A 15,909-nucleotide genomic window follows, 5' to 3' on the forward strand; every position below is an offset into this window, starting at 1 on the left:
TTTCAATTAAGTGTTTTGTCTTTGTCAGCCCTACACAAGATTGTGTTTATGAGTCCAAGCTACCATCTTGGAACCTAATTCACTTGTGTAATAGTTTGTCTCTACTTGTCTATGTCATCATGAGTTTGGTCTTCATCTTCCATCCACCATAGCATGTGCCATGGTCTAGATCTTGCATCTTTTGACATGGTATCAAAGCCCAGTAGGGCATGGCATTGCTTCTTTAGATCCCTTTCACTGTCATGTAGCTTGGCTTGAGCTTACAATCCCTAGCTCAGGACCTCATCTCCCACTTCTCCTCCTCACTTTACCTACTTTGGCAGCTACAGCCAAGCAGCTTTGAGCTTTCATATCTCTCTCCATAGTCAATATTTTTTGATACCTTCTTCTAGGTATATCTTTTGTGACTCAAGGTGCCTCTCTCTATTATGTTATAGCAGGACATCACAGAGCTCAGTATTGTTAACTCTTACAACTTCAGCCCTGTGTGTGTTTGCCATAGCCAGACCCTGCCAACTTTGAGGACCTAGATCTTGCAATAAAGGGCATAACTCTTCACACTTTCTTCTACACAATTGTTCATCTGCTCAAGGCACTTTAGCGTGGCACAAAAATTGACTTGATTAATGTAGAATAAGCCTAGCATTGTGATTGTATCAGAATTAGGTGCATTTACGTTATAGCAGTAGGTCGTACAACAACACCATCATTTTGTGACAATTTTTGTGCTGCAGCCCTAGGACTTTTCAAGATCATGACCTAAGCTTCCTCCTCATGAAATTTTATGGCAAATGGTTTAGTATATGAGCTACTACAACTGTTTTAATCCTAACAGAAGGAAGCCATAGCCATTTCACTTCAAGCTTTTCTCTCACTTCATTTTCTCTCTTCTGACACTCAAACAAATCTACTACCACTTTGATTCACTGACTTACTCACTAATAAACATAAAGGAGAAGACATTTGTGAAGTATTTGGAAGACTTGGAATATTCAATCAAATATCATCATCAAGCTCCTCTTCCATCTCACTCTTCTCACTCCATTGGAAGGTTTGCCACTCTGATCTGAGCTTCCATCTCAGTTTCCAACAAGGATTCAAGTGTTTTACCAGCAAGATTTGTCCATCACACCAACAAGACTCAAGCAACCGGTTCATCAAGAAAAGAAACAACAAGCATCAATAATCATCATCTTCAAACCATAGTATCTCTTGATACTAATTGAGTTCTTCTTGGCACTTTTGCTCTTTAGCACATTCAAGAATCAACTCACTACTGATTTATCTCAGATTTGAAGCTATACTCAATGACATAAATAAAGTTTTTCATTTGGACACATGCTATCAAGGGTAACACAACTACTCTTGTTACTCACTTGTACTACGTGGAAGATGTTACTCTACCTACAGGAAGACATGGAGCTGCCTATATCCAAATGCCATCAATGTACCCATGTGAAGACCTCGAAGACATAAAAATGCAAAAGTTTGTAGTTATTTTTGTTGCCTCAAAGATGATGATACCTTTGCTTGCGGGGGACATGGACATGAATAACAATGCAAGCAAAGCAGTGAAGAAAAAGAAGAAGAAGAAGAAGAAGAAGAAGAAGAAGAAGATGATGATGATCAACCATGAATACACTGAAGATGAAAGCAAAGTGAAGAACAAGTGCATGATCAAAAAGAGCAAGCTTGACTACATCAACAAGAAGACCTGCAATGAATTGGAGATCCATACCAAAACTGATAAAAACCACAAGGTCCTACCAGTCCTTGACCCAAATTTTAACTAGATGTTTTTAGCCTTGTAATGCCTAGCCCTAATACTTTTGACATAAGCTTGTAAACTCCTCATGTAGCCTTGTACTACAGCCTATGTACACTTTGTGAGGCCCCTATTATAGCCTCTTGATGACCATCATGTTTGTGGTACCCACACTTATCCTTTTCTGTGAGACAGCCTCTATTGTTTTTCCATGTTTATGGTGTGCCCACACTTTGCAGGTGCTGCTTTCACTAAAGCCTCTACACACTTTGTACTTTCTGGTTGTGATTGAGGAGGGGTGTTGAGATATTTGCAATCACACCTACTATGGCCTCTTTGTATGAGGCACTTCTAGGCTTAGGACATGTAGGCAAACTGAATCCCATATGCACAAAAAGGGAAACTGCTACCATCCAACAACTACAAAGCATTGTACTTGACTACCACTTTTCATATGGAATGAATACAATGTCATGATGCTTTGCACTTTTAGTTAAGTGTCTTGTCTTTGTCAATCCTACACAAGATTGTGTTTATGAGTCCAAGCTACCATATTGGAACCTAATTCACTTGTGTAACAATTTGTCTCTACTTGTCTATGCCATCATGAGTTTGGTCTTCATCTTCCATCCACCATAGCATCTGCCATGCTCTAGATCCTGCGTCTTTTGACACTTGAGAACCTTATAGGGTCCATAATATATTGGACTTAGCTTCTTAAGTTCTCCTAAAGAAAAATAACTCTTCTTTGGATGGACACAGACAAAGACCATGTCTCCTTCTTTGAAGATTCATTCTTGCCTTTTTAGATCAACATACGCCTTTTATCGATTCTTGGCAGCTTGAATATCTTATCTGATAATCTTGATTTGATCAACCATTTCTTCTATTATTTTTCTCAAAGCTTCTACCCTTTGAGTAGGATCGGAAAAATTAAAAGGCATTCAGCAATCTTGACCAAATAGTGCCTGAAATGGATTCATCTAAATACTTCGATGATAGAAGGCATTATAAGAAAATTCCACTAAGGGTAGATATTGAATCCATCTTTTAGGTTCCTTGCTGCAATATGCACCTAGAATATCCTCAATCACTTGATTAACTCATTTTTTCCACCCATCAATTTGTGGATGATAAGCAATGCTGAAACAAACTTGGGTCCCAATGGCTTCAAATAAACTCTTCCAGAAATGTGATTTGAAAAGAGAATCACGGTTATTGATGATCCTTTTAGGTAGCCCATGTAACCTTAAAAACTCTCTTACAAAAATTATTGCAATATCCGAAGCTTTGTAATTGGTTTTTGTTGGAATAAGATGAGCGACCATTGTTAGCATATCTACTATTACCATTACTGATTTATATCCTCCTTGCACACAAGGTAACACAACTACAAAGTCCATCCTAATAAACTCCCATTTCATTTGGGGAATGTCAAGTGGCTGGAGTTTTTGTGGTAACTTGACACATTCAAATTTTACCCTTTGGCACATTTAGTGACATACTTAAGTACATCACCCTTGAGTCTTTGCTAGCATACCTTGGGTGTCTTGGAAAAGGAGAGTCATGTGCTTCCCAAAGTATCCTTCTCTTGACAGTCTGGCTTGAAGGAATGGATAGTCTCATTCTAAACTAAACAAGTCCTTCGTCTCTATCTGTAGAGAATTCTTGATATTTAGTCTTGAATTTGGGATCTTGTTCCATATTATGAACTTCACAAAACAATTGTTGATAGTCTAGGTCCTTATTTGCTTCATCCTTAGTCAACTCAATGATACGATTAGTTTGCATTGATACCATTGTAGCCAAAGTTTCTCCCCTAGATGGTTCTTCAGTGATGATAAGAGCATTAAGGAAGGCTTTACGACTAAGTGCATCTGCTACTACATTTTCTTTACCAGGTCTGAACTTAATTTCAAAGTCATACTCCTGCTGAATTTTGATCCATCATCGTTGCCTCATATTAAGATCAGCCTAAGTAAAAATCCACTTAAGACTTTTACGATTTGTGACTAAGGAAAACCTCTTTCCAAGCAAGTAATGTCTCCATAATTTGAGAGCGTGAATCACAGCTAACAACTCCAAGTCGTGAGTAGTATATCTCTTTTCATGAACTTTCAATTTTCTCGAAGAGTAAGCTACAGGATGACATTCCTGCATTAGTACACTTCCCAATGCAAAGAGTTGGCATCTGTGACAACTTCAAATTCCTTGCTTAAGTCAGGTAGCCTTAATACATGAGTAGTTATCAAACTATGCTTTAGTTGCTCAAAAATGGGTTGTTCAATTGGCGTCTAGATAATGGCAACTTGCTCTTTGAGTAGGCCTATATGAGATATTGCAATTTGGGCACAATTTTTTATGAATATCCTATACCATCTTGTTAGACCTAGAAAACTTCTCACTTCCTTGATAGCGGTTAGGGGTGGCCAATCTTGAACATCTTTGACCTTGGTAGGTTCTACTAATATACCTTCAGCAAACACTATGAATCCCAGGTACTCAATCTTCCTTTAAAAGAAGGCACACAATTTGTGTGTTCTCATCGTCTCTAGGACAATGCAAATATGTGGTTCATGTTCTTCTTCCTCCTTAGAATAAATTAGGATGTCATCAAAGAATACAAGAACAAAATTATTGAGATGAGGCTTGAAAATGTCCTGCATTAACCTATTGAAGGTAGTTGGGGCATTTGTCAACCCAAATGACATCACGATGAATTCAAAATGACCATATCTTATGTTGAAGGTAGTTGGGGCATTTGTCAACCCAAATGACATCACAATGAATTCAAAATGACCATATCTTGTGTTGAAGGTAGTTTTAGGAATATCTTCATCCTTGATTCTGATCTGATAATATCCTAACTAAAGATCAATCTTAGAAAATATCCTTTAGGAGTAATGTGGAATTTACGGCCAAAGCCCCCCTGGTATCCACATTTCCTACTATGTGAGACTATCCCTACGAACAGACCTTTCTGCTATAGAGTCAATAGTCTAAGCCTCTCGAAGCGATAATCATGACCCCCTTTTGGAAAAGGGTCTCGCAGCTAGCTTGGAGGTAGCCTAGTACAATCTTTCCTTTTATCTTGTTTGTCAATGTTTTTAATCAGAGATCTAGATTCTAGCAAACACAAACAATCCTTTCAAACAATGACAATCACACCATCGTATAGTTCATAGCTTCACATAGCCAAGGTAGATCCTTAACCCAAGGTAACCTTACATTCTAACAAGAATTCTTCTTCCCATAAAGAAGTATTGAGTACAAATCTTTCAACGTTGATAAGCAAGACACAAATTTCCCATTTAGGACTAACTACCCAACATAAGTAAATTTTCTATAGTTGGTACTTAGAAAAATATTACGACAATAATTTAATGAGATTATTTACAAGATTCTTTAAATAGACTTTCACTTTTTAAGCATTAATCAACTCCTAATCATTGTCACCTTTGGTAATAAATATATCGAGTTATTTTACTAATCTTGAGTGCACATAATGTCCTTTACTCATTTCGTGCAATAACCTCTTGCAACTATCTCCATCATGATTCTACGAATTATAATCTCGATTAATCTATCTACAAATCTAAGGTAGCAATTAATCGTTTGTGCATGTATTAATACCCTCTCTAGATGAAATTGACATCTTCTGTAAGTGTAAATAAAAAAGCTAACATTTTATGTACTTAATTTTGGAAAAAAGACTTATTATTTTATGTGGCGATATGAAAATAATAGCCTGTTTCTGAGTTGTAAACAACCTGGTTTGGCACGATGTCATTGGGAATCTCATCCTTGCTTACACTTGCATTCGCCACTCCTGGTGTTCTATTAGTGGTGGCAGTTTGGAAAACCTCGGGCAATCCCATATCTCTGGCAATACCCTTTCTTTGACCGGTTGTGGTGGATTTCATGGTTTTTCCACCTCATTGCTTTGGAGCTATCATTCATGAGCAAGTTTGAGAGATAAAGAAGGTGGAATGAATTTGGGATGGGAGAGTGTGAGAGAAGATTTCCAAGATGAAGACCAAGGCAGGGGGAGATTGAGGCAAGTCGTTACCTCTCTAACCCTCTCTCGCAGCCTCTCGAGGGGGGGGGAAGGGGGGCGGGGAGGGGAGTATCCTTCTACCTCCCTCTCTTTTTCTTCCTCTCGCTCTATACTCCTGAGAAGGGCCTCTCTTCTCTTGCTCGAACTCCCTCAATTGCTCCCCATGCCTCTCATTTATATTTAAATTAGAGAGAAAGGGTTGTGGCTAGTGTGGGAGCTTTCGCTCAACCGCCAAGAGCCACGGACCGCTTATTGTTTCAAACGTTCCAAGCTGAGCACTAATGGCTACCTCTCATATAACCGACACGCCATCCATATCTATGGGTGTAGTGAGCTTACCTCCGTGCCGTTCGAGTTACCTTCTCTCCCGTGCACTCCGGTAGCTCCACGATCCAAGTGCAAGCTTCAAGCAAGCTCTATCCTCAAGCTCCACGCTCCAAGCTCCATTGCCGCAAGCAAGACAAGGGAAGAGAAGAGAAGAGAAGAAGAGAGGAGAAGATGGAGAGCTTCTCCTCCTTGGTCCCTCACCCTCACACACTCACTCCCTCACACTCTCACACTCCCTCTCTCAAGCACAAGCTCAAGCAAGCAAGAAGAAGAAGAAGAAGAAGAAGAGGAGAGCTACTTTTGGCCACACACAAGAATGAGCTTCTCATTCACTTTTCAACTTTATATACAAAAACCTAAGTCCCTTTTGGGAGGTCATCCCATTTTCCTCTTTTTTACATGGCCGGCCATAGCCTAGGCCCTTTTTTCCATTGTCCTTCTATCTTCCTAGATTTCTTTCCACCACCCATCTACATTTACAAATTGCACGGGTGAGAGCCCGACGCTCTTTGAATTAAACCATGATACGCTTGCGCTCTTTTACAAAAATTTTGACTTGCGCTCTTCCTTGTGCGCCTTTCTCCCTTATTTAGGACTCTTCTCCTTGTGCATCTTTGTCTTCCGTTTCTCTTTGCCTTGGCCTTTGTCTTTGTCTTCTGCTTTAGCTTTTCCGGATTTTCCACCTTCATTCATTTGAGGGTTAACATTACCTCCCTCCTAGACAAGTGCCAGTCCCATGGCACTCCGCGTCGTAGGTCGCAAGCTGTAGCATGCACCGAAGACGTGGGTGACAAGGACGCTTGTGGTTTCCGTGGAGGAGTGTTGGTGGTGGTGTGGTAGAAGGTCCTGGGGGCTTGTTGGTGGCCAAGGTGGCTGGCAGAAGGGTTGTTGGAGTTTGTGGTAGGGCTGTTCTAGGTTGGGGATGGCATTGATGGTCATCACAAGTGTAGGTTTATTGGGGACTCTGCACATGACGGTTCTTTGCGGGCTTGTCGGATGGTAAGGGATAAGCAGTCAGAGTTGTGTGTCACTAATGAACGATTGAAATATTGTTGGAGGCTTTAATGCCTGCAAGTTGAAAACCTCACGGGTGGTCTCTCCCTAAGGAGTAGTGCTAGTCTTTTATCGTGCACAAGACATATTTGATTAGTTCGGGAGACAGGTCGAACTCTAAGCAAGCTGAGAGTATTGTCCTGCACTTGAGGACCCAAACTGTGGCTATATTTTGGTGTAGATATTATGTAAGTGCCCGTGCATACTTAAATATTACGTAGTTAGAAGACCGGGGGCTAGTTTCTCGTAACAAGGTGTGGATGAAGCAAGGTGGTCCATGTTGAGAAGAAGTACACGTGAAGGTATATGAGACATCCTTTGCATTGTGACTACACGACGTAGCATAAGTGAATACATGGACACCGCACTTTTGGTAGCTGGAAGCTATTGGACTTGCTTGATGAGGACGGTGTGCTTTTCATGGCCAATCGTGCGGTGCTTACCACCACTGATTGCACTGGTACTAAGGCAGAGTGCAAGAGAGAATTGTGCAAGTGGGTCAGGGTGACAGGTTTAACCATAGGCGAGACAGGCTCCCTAGGTATGTCTAGCCCTTGATGTGCCCTGAATAATTGTGGGTGATGCTAAAGGGCTAGGGGACTAGGGACGGAGCCAGTCGACCAAGGTCACTGGACGTACCTAATTTGAGGACCCCTAGGTGCTGGGCCGTGATCGTGGGTGCTTTTTTTTTGTGACTTTCCTGAGTACAACCATTACAATATGTTGAGGCTATCAGCCTTTCAATGGGTTGGAAAATGTCAAGGTTCGAAGGCTCAGGAATTGGATATTACACTGGTGATTGTGCCCTAGCGTCATTGTTAAAGAAGCAGTTGTTGAGATGGGGAGATACACTTGAGATATTGCAACCCTCTTTGCGACACACGCGATGTTGGTACAATTGCGGTAATGACTGCCGTGAACCAACTATAGAGCTTGACTCCGAAAGAGAACGTAGCCCATGAATATGCTCTAGGCCATGCGATGTGGGCGGTCTGCAAGGGTGATTTTTGATGTCGGCAGCGTGGCTTTGCCGCGGCTCTTTGTGAGGTCGATGGTCTTGCAGTGATCGGGCATTGAACACTTTCGCACAAAGACCTTTATCATCCTGCATCCACTTGTCACTTCATGAGAGTACATGCATGGTATATGACACAACCATAATAAACCAGTGCAACGCAAGGAAACATCACTTATCTGAATCCTATGGTGTTGACTTAGATACTTATCACCTGCGCTTAATTAGCTTTTTCTTTTGCTAAAGACGTGAAATATATTAAGCGCAGATATGAAAAGTTTATACAATTGGGGAATGTGTCAACACTTAACCATTTAAAGACAAAAAGTCATGGCCAAGTAGCATTTGATAAGCCTTTTATACAACATGAGGCTACTCTATTTGTACGAGGCAGGGCGAGTCTGGGTGGTCGGGCAACTGAGGCTCTGCTGGTGTGGGGCTCCCGTGGGTTTGGGCAGGGAACATGTCGGCCGGGACATGAATGGTGTAGTCCCGGGCCGCTACCAATTCGAGAATATCTTTAAACAATTCATCAAATTTCACCCTATCCCTGGCCGCTTTGTCACTTCGTGAGCACCTGGTGCCCGAGCGTGCGTTGGGGGTCTGTGCAACTGGCGTTGCCACATGCTGCGCATTTCTTTGAGTCGCGACACTCTTGGCCCGGGGATTCTTCGGCCTTCGTTCGGGACGGTGTCGCTTAGGGCCTCGCTTCTTCGCGGCTGTGGAGAGCATCCTTGCAAGCTAGCTGTCCTTGGTTCTCCATGCTTTCCTCATAGGGGGACCTATAAGATGCGAATGAAGGATTAGGATTTGTTTCAAAGATAAGATCATTCATATGTAAGGGATTATATTGGGTCTCAAGTGCATAGGACGAGAAGGGGAGGGGTAGTGCATGCAGTGATGTATATTTAGCCTCCTGCCATTAGCAGATCTTGGTTCCTGCTAAGTTACGTCAGTTGGCGGTCATGGGTTTAGGCAGGGTTCCTCCTCGGAAGGATAGGTCGGAAAGGGAAAGCGTGTAGAGAGGGTCTGCGCCCTGCTTGCATCATGAGGGACGTTGGCTAGGGTTTTCATGGTGGCAGTGCAGGTGCATGCTCTTTGCTCAGAGGCGGACATGATCTGGTGAAAGGGGGACCGGCGTAGCATAGCATGTTGGCCCTGATTCTTCTATTTGCACTTGGGTTTTTATTGCTTGTGTGTGTTGATGATGTTTATACAGGGTCACAAAAGTCATTGTTTATTTATATACATATCCATGAGTCTGCTTTACGAGGATAAAAACCAATTGTAGAACTCAGGATTGTACTGGAGTGTGGCACACGCATCCAGCACTCGTGGCAGCTTACTCAGTACCAATAGATATTTTGCCACATCGAGCAGCATGGAACCTTGTCTGAGTCTACTGGCAACATGTAACTCCTCCTCAGTGAGAACCTTATCAATCAAAGAGCTCTCTAGGCTAGTTCCAGCTAAGTCCGTACCCCGAATGTCAGTTAGCACTTGAAGGGAAGTTGGTGCCACATAGGTTGGGTCTTTTTGAGACCGCCATTTGGCCAATCGCTCCTCAGAGACTGTCATGATCTGAGCCCCTAGTTCGGCCATTACAACACGGCATTCGCACCAACGTTGCTCAAATTGACTCTGGCCTGCTGATAGTCGCTTTAGTTGCTCTATGTCTACGAGATTTGGTCAGCAGAGCACTTCATTGAACGTGACGGTCAAGCGCAGTTCGTCAGCCTCCTCGTCAGAGATGAGTCGCATGCGTTCATGTAAGAGCTTGTTATAGTGCTCGTCAAGATGTTCTTGCTCTTCCCAAGATAAGGGGAATGGTAAGTATTCTTCGAGCTACTCCTTAGGGAATGCGCCCATGTCTGCAAGGACGTAGACGCGTGTGAACACTTTGAGCTTAGCATCGAACTCAGTTAAGCATTCTGTGACACTTCTATGTTCAACGAAGGCTTGCTCGGTTGCCATCTCATGCATGGTTCTAGGAGTTTGCCTAGGCCTTAGCATAGCTAGGGGCTCAGGCTTAGATGAGCAAGGTTGGTCAACGCTAGGATTGCTTATGCTCTCGGGGATCGTGCATTTTTCCTGAGGTTTTGCTACTATTTTGTCAGGGTTCTCCTCGGATGTGACTAGTAAGGATTTGTTACCCTGTTGTGACAGCGTTGTATCCACTCTTGATTGGTCGATGTGAGTTCTATTGTCGGTGGATTGAGTGTTGAAAGCAACTTTGATGCCAACGGTTGCTTTGATTTTTCAGGGCACATAGATGTGACTGAGGTTTCACCGCTATTAGGAGAGACATCAATGGGTTCATTGGTGGATGGACTTGATGTTTTATTCCCCAGCTCTCCCTCGCTCTTGGTCTCAATGCTCTTGGGGTCCACAACCACCTGTAGCTGCTATTGTTTTCGATGTTTTCTCCTCTTTTTCTTGGTCAATGAAGGTGCATCACTCAACAACTCAGGATCCTGGACTAGGTCAACCGTTGATGTGCTCGGTTGGGCCTCAGCATTCTCTTTCTCTAGCGTGTCCTTATGGGACGTGGCCGTGGTCTGCTGAATAGCCTCACTAGGTTGTGAGAGCACAACTACCTCCCTTTTCAGAGAGTCTAGCCCTTTAGCCAACTCTCTTGTGTTTAACTCCTCCAGCCTAGACTTTAGGCACTTTGAAAGTGCTGGAGTTGTCGAGGGATTTGGTTGCAACACCTCCTTCACAGGTAAACTACTAAGGACACGTTCCACAAGGGGCATTGTCACAGCCAAGGGCTGTGACTGCTGTGATCCCTGATTGGAAGTAGTAGCAGCTAGTTTAGTGGGATGGCTACCTTTGGTGGATTGCGGTGTCAAGTCCCTAGGGCGATCGGAAGTGGCCGTGTTTTTTGTTGCCTTTTGAGCACTCATCTGTGTAGATCGAGCATTAGTTGATCTAGTCACATTAGGTTGCTCATGCATATCCTTGGGTCGAGAGCTATAGATGGCATCATGTCCCACCTCTTGGACATTTGGAAGCTTAGATGGAGATAGAGATTGGAATTGAGTAGTTTCCCTTGACAACCGCTGTTGTGCTTCCTGTGTCCATTTGGAAAAAGAGGATGTAGGAGATCTAGGACTCTTAGGTGGACTTGGCACTGGCTGGGCACTGGCTGAATGATTTGCTTGAGGCTATTAGACGACTGTGCCATTTGATTTGTTGAGCGATCAGCCTTGCCTTGAGCAATGTTGTGCCTATGACACTTGTTCTCCCCTTGGGAAATCAAAGGCTCTTTGGGCACTAATGATTTTTGTGCATGCTCAATGGCTACATATGACATCTGTCTATTTAGCATGCTAGGCTGAGGCTCTTTCCTTCGAACAATCATGTCTGGTTTCTTGCCTCGAGACCTAGAGTTTCTCTTAGATTTCCTCCTGTGCTTCATTGCTTTTGATGCACTTTGGCCTTCAGCTGATAGAGGCAGTTTAGCAGGGGATTTTGGTACCCAAATCCATCGGTTACCTGCGTAGTACCCTTGAGCACGTAGCAACGCTTTGGATATCCATCGCGGCGTTGTGCTGACCCTCCATTGATGCCTGCGTCTATAAGGCTTGGGATTCTTTTGGGATCTTCCATGATATTTGTAAGTCCAAAGGCCGTCCTTGGCATTGTCTCCTGACCTTCTTGTTTCCGGCATGGCCTCACTCACTGATTCTCATTGTTCGGCCCGTGCTTATATTAACTCTTCCAACAAGTCCCCGCTCTTGTCAACAAGCTTGACTGTTATGTCAACACCCTGCTTGCCTTTCCCTCGAGATTTGATGAGGTCACCCTTAGCAAGGTCGTGAATATCCTCACACCCGATAGTGTCAGGTGTATCCTCTGTGCTACATAGTCAGCCTCACACTTGGTCACCCTTTTGAAGGGTCTTCCTAGGAGGGTTTCTTTCCCGTAGCTAGCACTATTTGGAGGAACATGAAATAGGATATGCAAGCTTTCCGTTTCAATTGTCACAAGGATTTTGCACTTCCCTATGAGTGCTTGTGGGTGTCCCCAATAAGGGCTAAGAGTTGCACTAGTCGGTGTGAGCTCTGGTTGGCCTAGTAGGGTCCATGATTCATAGGTCAAGATGTTAAAATCTGCTCCTTCATCAATCATAGCATCGATAGTATACTCTCTTTTCGCGGTGAGTTTGACCCTAAGATAAGAAGGTGGTACTATGTCTTCATCTTCCTGGTCCTGGCTTGTAAATTTAAGCCTTCTGACAGATGCCCTTGAGCCCCCAACTACACGACCAGATGTGGATTCTCCACTGGTGCCTTGGATCGTCAGTGTAGTGCTATTCAAGGAGCATCTATTGTCAGGACTGTCATATCTAGTCATTCTCGCTATTGTAGCTTGATGTTGTTGCTTTCTGCTTTGACTAGATGCAGTCCGAATGCAACACGTATGTGTTTTTGCAGTGTGGCCTTTTTGCCCTTGTTGGCTAGATGGGCCTATTGAGGTTCTAGGGTTTCTGTTTGTCTCTATTCGGGCATGGGCTTTTGGTTGCTCTTTTGCAAGGAAGAATCCATGCTCGTGTAGAGCTATTGCTATGCTAGGGTCCAATTTGAGGACCTGCCACGACGCGCACTTTCTCTCCAACCTACTTGGGGGAGGTGCAAAGGGGGTAGGGCCCGCTCTGCGGGGATCCTCTCCTACTGGTGGGGTCCTTGAGTGGTTTATCTGAGTGAGTTCCTTTATTGAATACAATCCTCAATTTATGGCCACTCAACGTGTGTGTCTTTTCCTGTGCACTTATACTCAATCACACTTTCAGTTTCCTTAAGTGTACTTCAAGTACGAAAATTCAGGGTGAGTGCAGCAACCAATTTCTAAGTGTCTTGTTGTCAAAGAATCTTAAAAAACCATACAAACCACTTCTAATAGCAACTCAACAGACCAAGCTCCACTCCAACCATCCTCTGGAAGACGAAGATCCATCATTGAAAGCTTTATATAGAAGGCCAACTTCTGCAACAACTGATAGTGGACAAAGAAAGAATGGTCCGGAGGAACATACTCCTGAAAGTGCTCAAATGTAGACCATAACAAATCCATCCTGGACTACAATCTTTCCACTTTATCTTGAAACAATGGACACAATGTGGCCTGTCTCTGGAGAACTGCCAAGTCCTGCTTAGAGACAGAAGGAATAATAGGAATATTGGGGCTTGGTGGAATAGACCGTGACTGTGCCAGTTGGTCTTGCAACTGCTTAATCTGGGAAACTTGTGATTCCACTGTATTATGAGCAGTCTGTAAAGCTGACAGTTTTGCATCTAAAAGAGTCTGAAACTCTTGAGCTTCTTTGGACATTATCTCTTTCTCCTCCGAGATGTTAGTAACCTATGAGACTGAGCTTCTATTAACTGAATCTTTAAAGAATATATTTCTTCTCTTTGGGTCTCAATCATTTGGGTTTGCTGCTCCATCTTCTTAAACATATCTGCAAGTGTGTCTTTAGCAGAGGCTAACTCTGAGGTTGCCTTATGCAACTGGTCTTTGGACTACATCAGTTCTTCATAGAAAGAAGCATACAACTGTTGAACACAAGCTGTCACTGAAAGTTCAATCGAACTTTGGATGTCATTACAAAGGAATGAAATAGCATCTCCTGACACTAAACTGTTCAGTGAAGGGAGTGATATTTCCAAAGAACCCTCTCTATGCGCATGCTTCAAGCGCTTTCGCTGAATGACCAATGGAGGAGGGGAATCAAGATCCTCTATGTCAATAGGTTCTGACTCTTCTAAAGGTGGAGGGGTAGGTACTGGATTAGATGGAGAAGGTGGAAGCACACCCTTCTTAAGGCCTGAGTATGTCAAGAAAGCATATAAGTAGGAACCATAAGTGACATTTGTGACATTTCCTCTGGTCACTTTGACAAAATGTTGGTTCATCTTTGTAAGTAGGTAAGTACTCCAATCAATAGCCACCCCTTTTAACACCATCCTGGAAGCTGTGAAGAGTTCTTTGGACAAATAATGGGATGGCGTTTTAGCAGTCATAAACCTGTCTTGGAGGAACAGGCAGACTAAATTCCAAAGAGGATCAGTGACCATGAAAAAAGATACTCCTGAAGTGTTTATCACTTTCTTGACATCCAGAATCTCTTTGGTCTGCTTCTGTAACAGCTTGAAAATCTCATCATTGGAGAATAATTGTCTAGCTGTAACAAAGGGCTCTCCTTTGTAGGGAAAAGACAAAGCCTTCCCTAACCCTCGGGGTGTCAACACCATGAAAGCACCATGAACCAGACCCGACTTCTTGCTGTATGATGCAAGAAACTCATCACACAGGGATGGATCATCTGGAATCAATGGGAATGAAGCAGCCACGAAAGTTGCAAGTCCTACTTTCGCTATAGGCTCAAAAACCAGTAGGGAAGAATAATCCCTACTGATCAGCGGGACATACTGGATAGGAGGAGGAGCGTGAGGTGCCATTCAGATGGAAAACACACACACCGCAACACAGACAATCACAAAGAATGCCCGCAAAAAAACCAAAGGACTATCAGAAAGAAATCAAGCAAAAGAATGACACATACATAGACGTAACGTAACTAACCAATTTACCACCCCAAACAACCCACATCCTAGAAAAAAATCGGCATTACCTCTATACATATGCGACCAAAAACTTCATGCGATGCAACAAGTAGGCACCCAAAACCCCGTATCAGGCAAGAAAGAGAAAGAAAAACTACAAACCGTACTCGTAATCGTAACACATAAGCAAACCATAATACCGTAAAAATCTAAATCAGGACTTGACCATAACCTTGACCCACAATCTCACCTAAGAGGACTTTACGCGCCCATCCCATGAAGCGTGTTTATTAAAAAGGGAGAAAAAAGTGCAGTGAGGTGAAATTATTTTAGTGAAGGGTTCATTTTAGAAATTATTAACAATGGGTGACATTTTATTAGGTGATAAACCTTAATAATAAAATGGTGGTTCCTTCTTTAAATTTTAATTACAATTTATTAGGGTGAAACGATGCTTTATCGAAACCTGGACTACGATTCCCAGACTGGGGTCTTTAGATGAAAATTTATTAATTAAAAATTAATGGTGATGTGGAGCGCTTTTTTGCCAGCGTTCTTCTTCTTCTTTTTGCGTTTTTGTTGGTATGATGTGTTTTTTTTTGTTTAAAATGTGATTATATATATATATATATATATATATATATATATATATATATATATATATATATATATATATATATATATATATATATAATGTGTGTTTTTTTCTCTTTTTTTTCTTTTTTGAATGTTTTTAAAAATTTTAATTTTGAAATGTTTAAATTTAGTTGTTTTTTTTTGTGTCGTTTAATGTTTTGTGGTGTGGTTTTTTGTTATTATTATTTTTCTCTTTTATTATTATTTTTATTGTGTGTATTTGGTTTGTTGTGTGTTTGATTGTATTATTTTTGTGTTTTTTTTAAATAAAAAGAAATTGAATATGGGTGGGCAAAAGGAACGCACCCCCGTCCCGCGCGCATGCACGAGGCGAGTGTAAAAAAATTTGCAATGATGGGATCAAACGGGGCAGGGACGGCAATACGCGAGCCACAGACGCCACGAGGGCATGCCGAGGTGCGTAAAACCAGAAACATGCGCGTTCATGCGCGATACGAGAAACGCAGTCACACGATAAAAAAGAATA

The sequence above is a fragment of the Lygodium microphyllum genome, chromosome 6, assembly GCF_053477565.2.
Source record: "Lygodium microphyllum isolate KBCC chromosome 6, Lygodium_microphyllum_v1.1.10, whole genome shotgun sequence".
Lineage (NCBI taxonomy): Eukaryota > Viridiplantae > Streptophyta > Polypodiopsida > Schizaeales > Lygodiaceae > Lygodium > Lygodium microphyllum.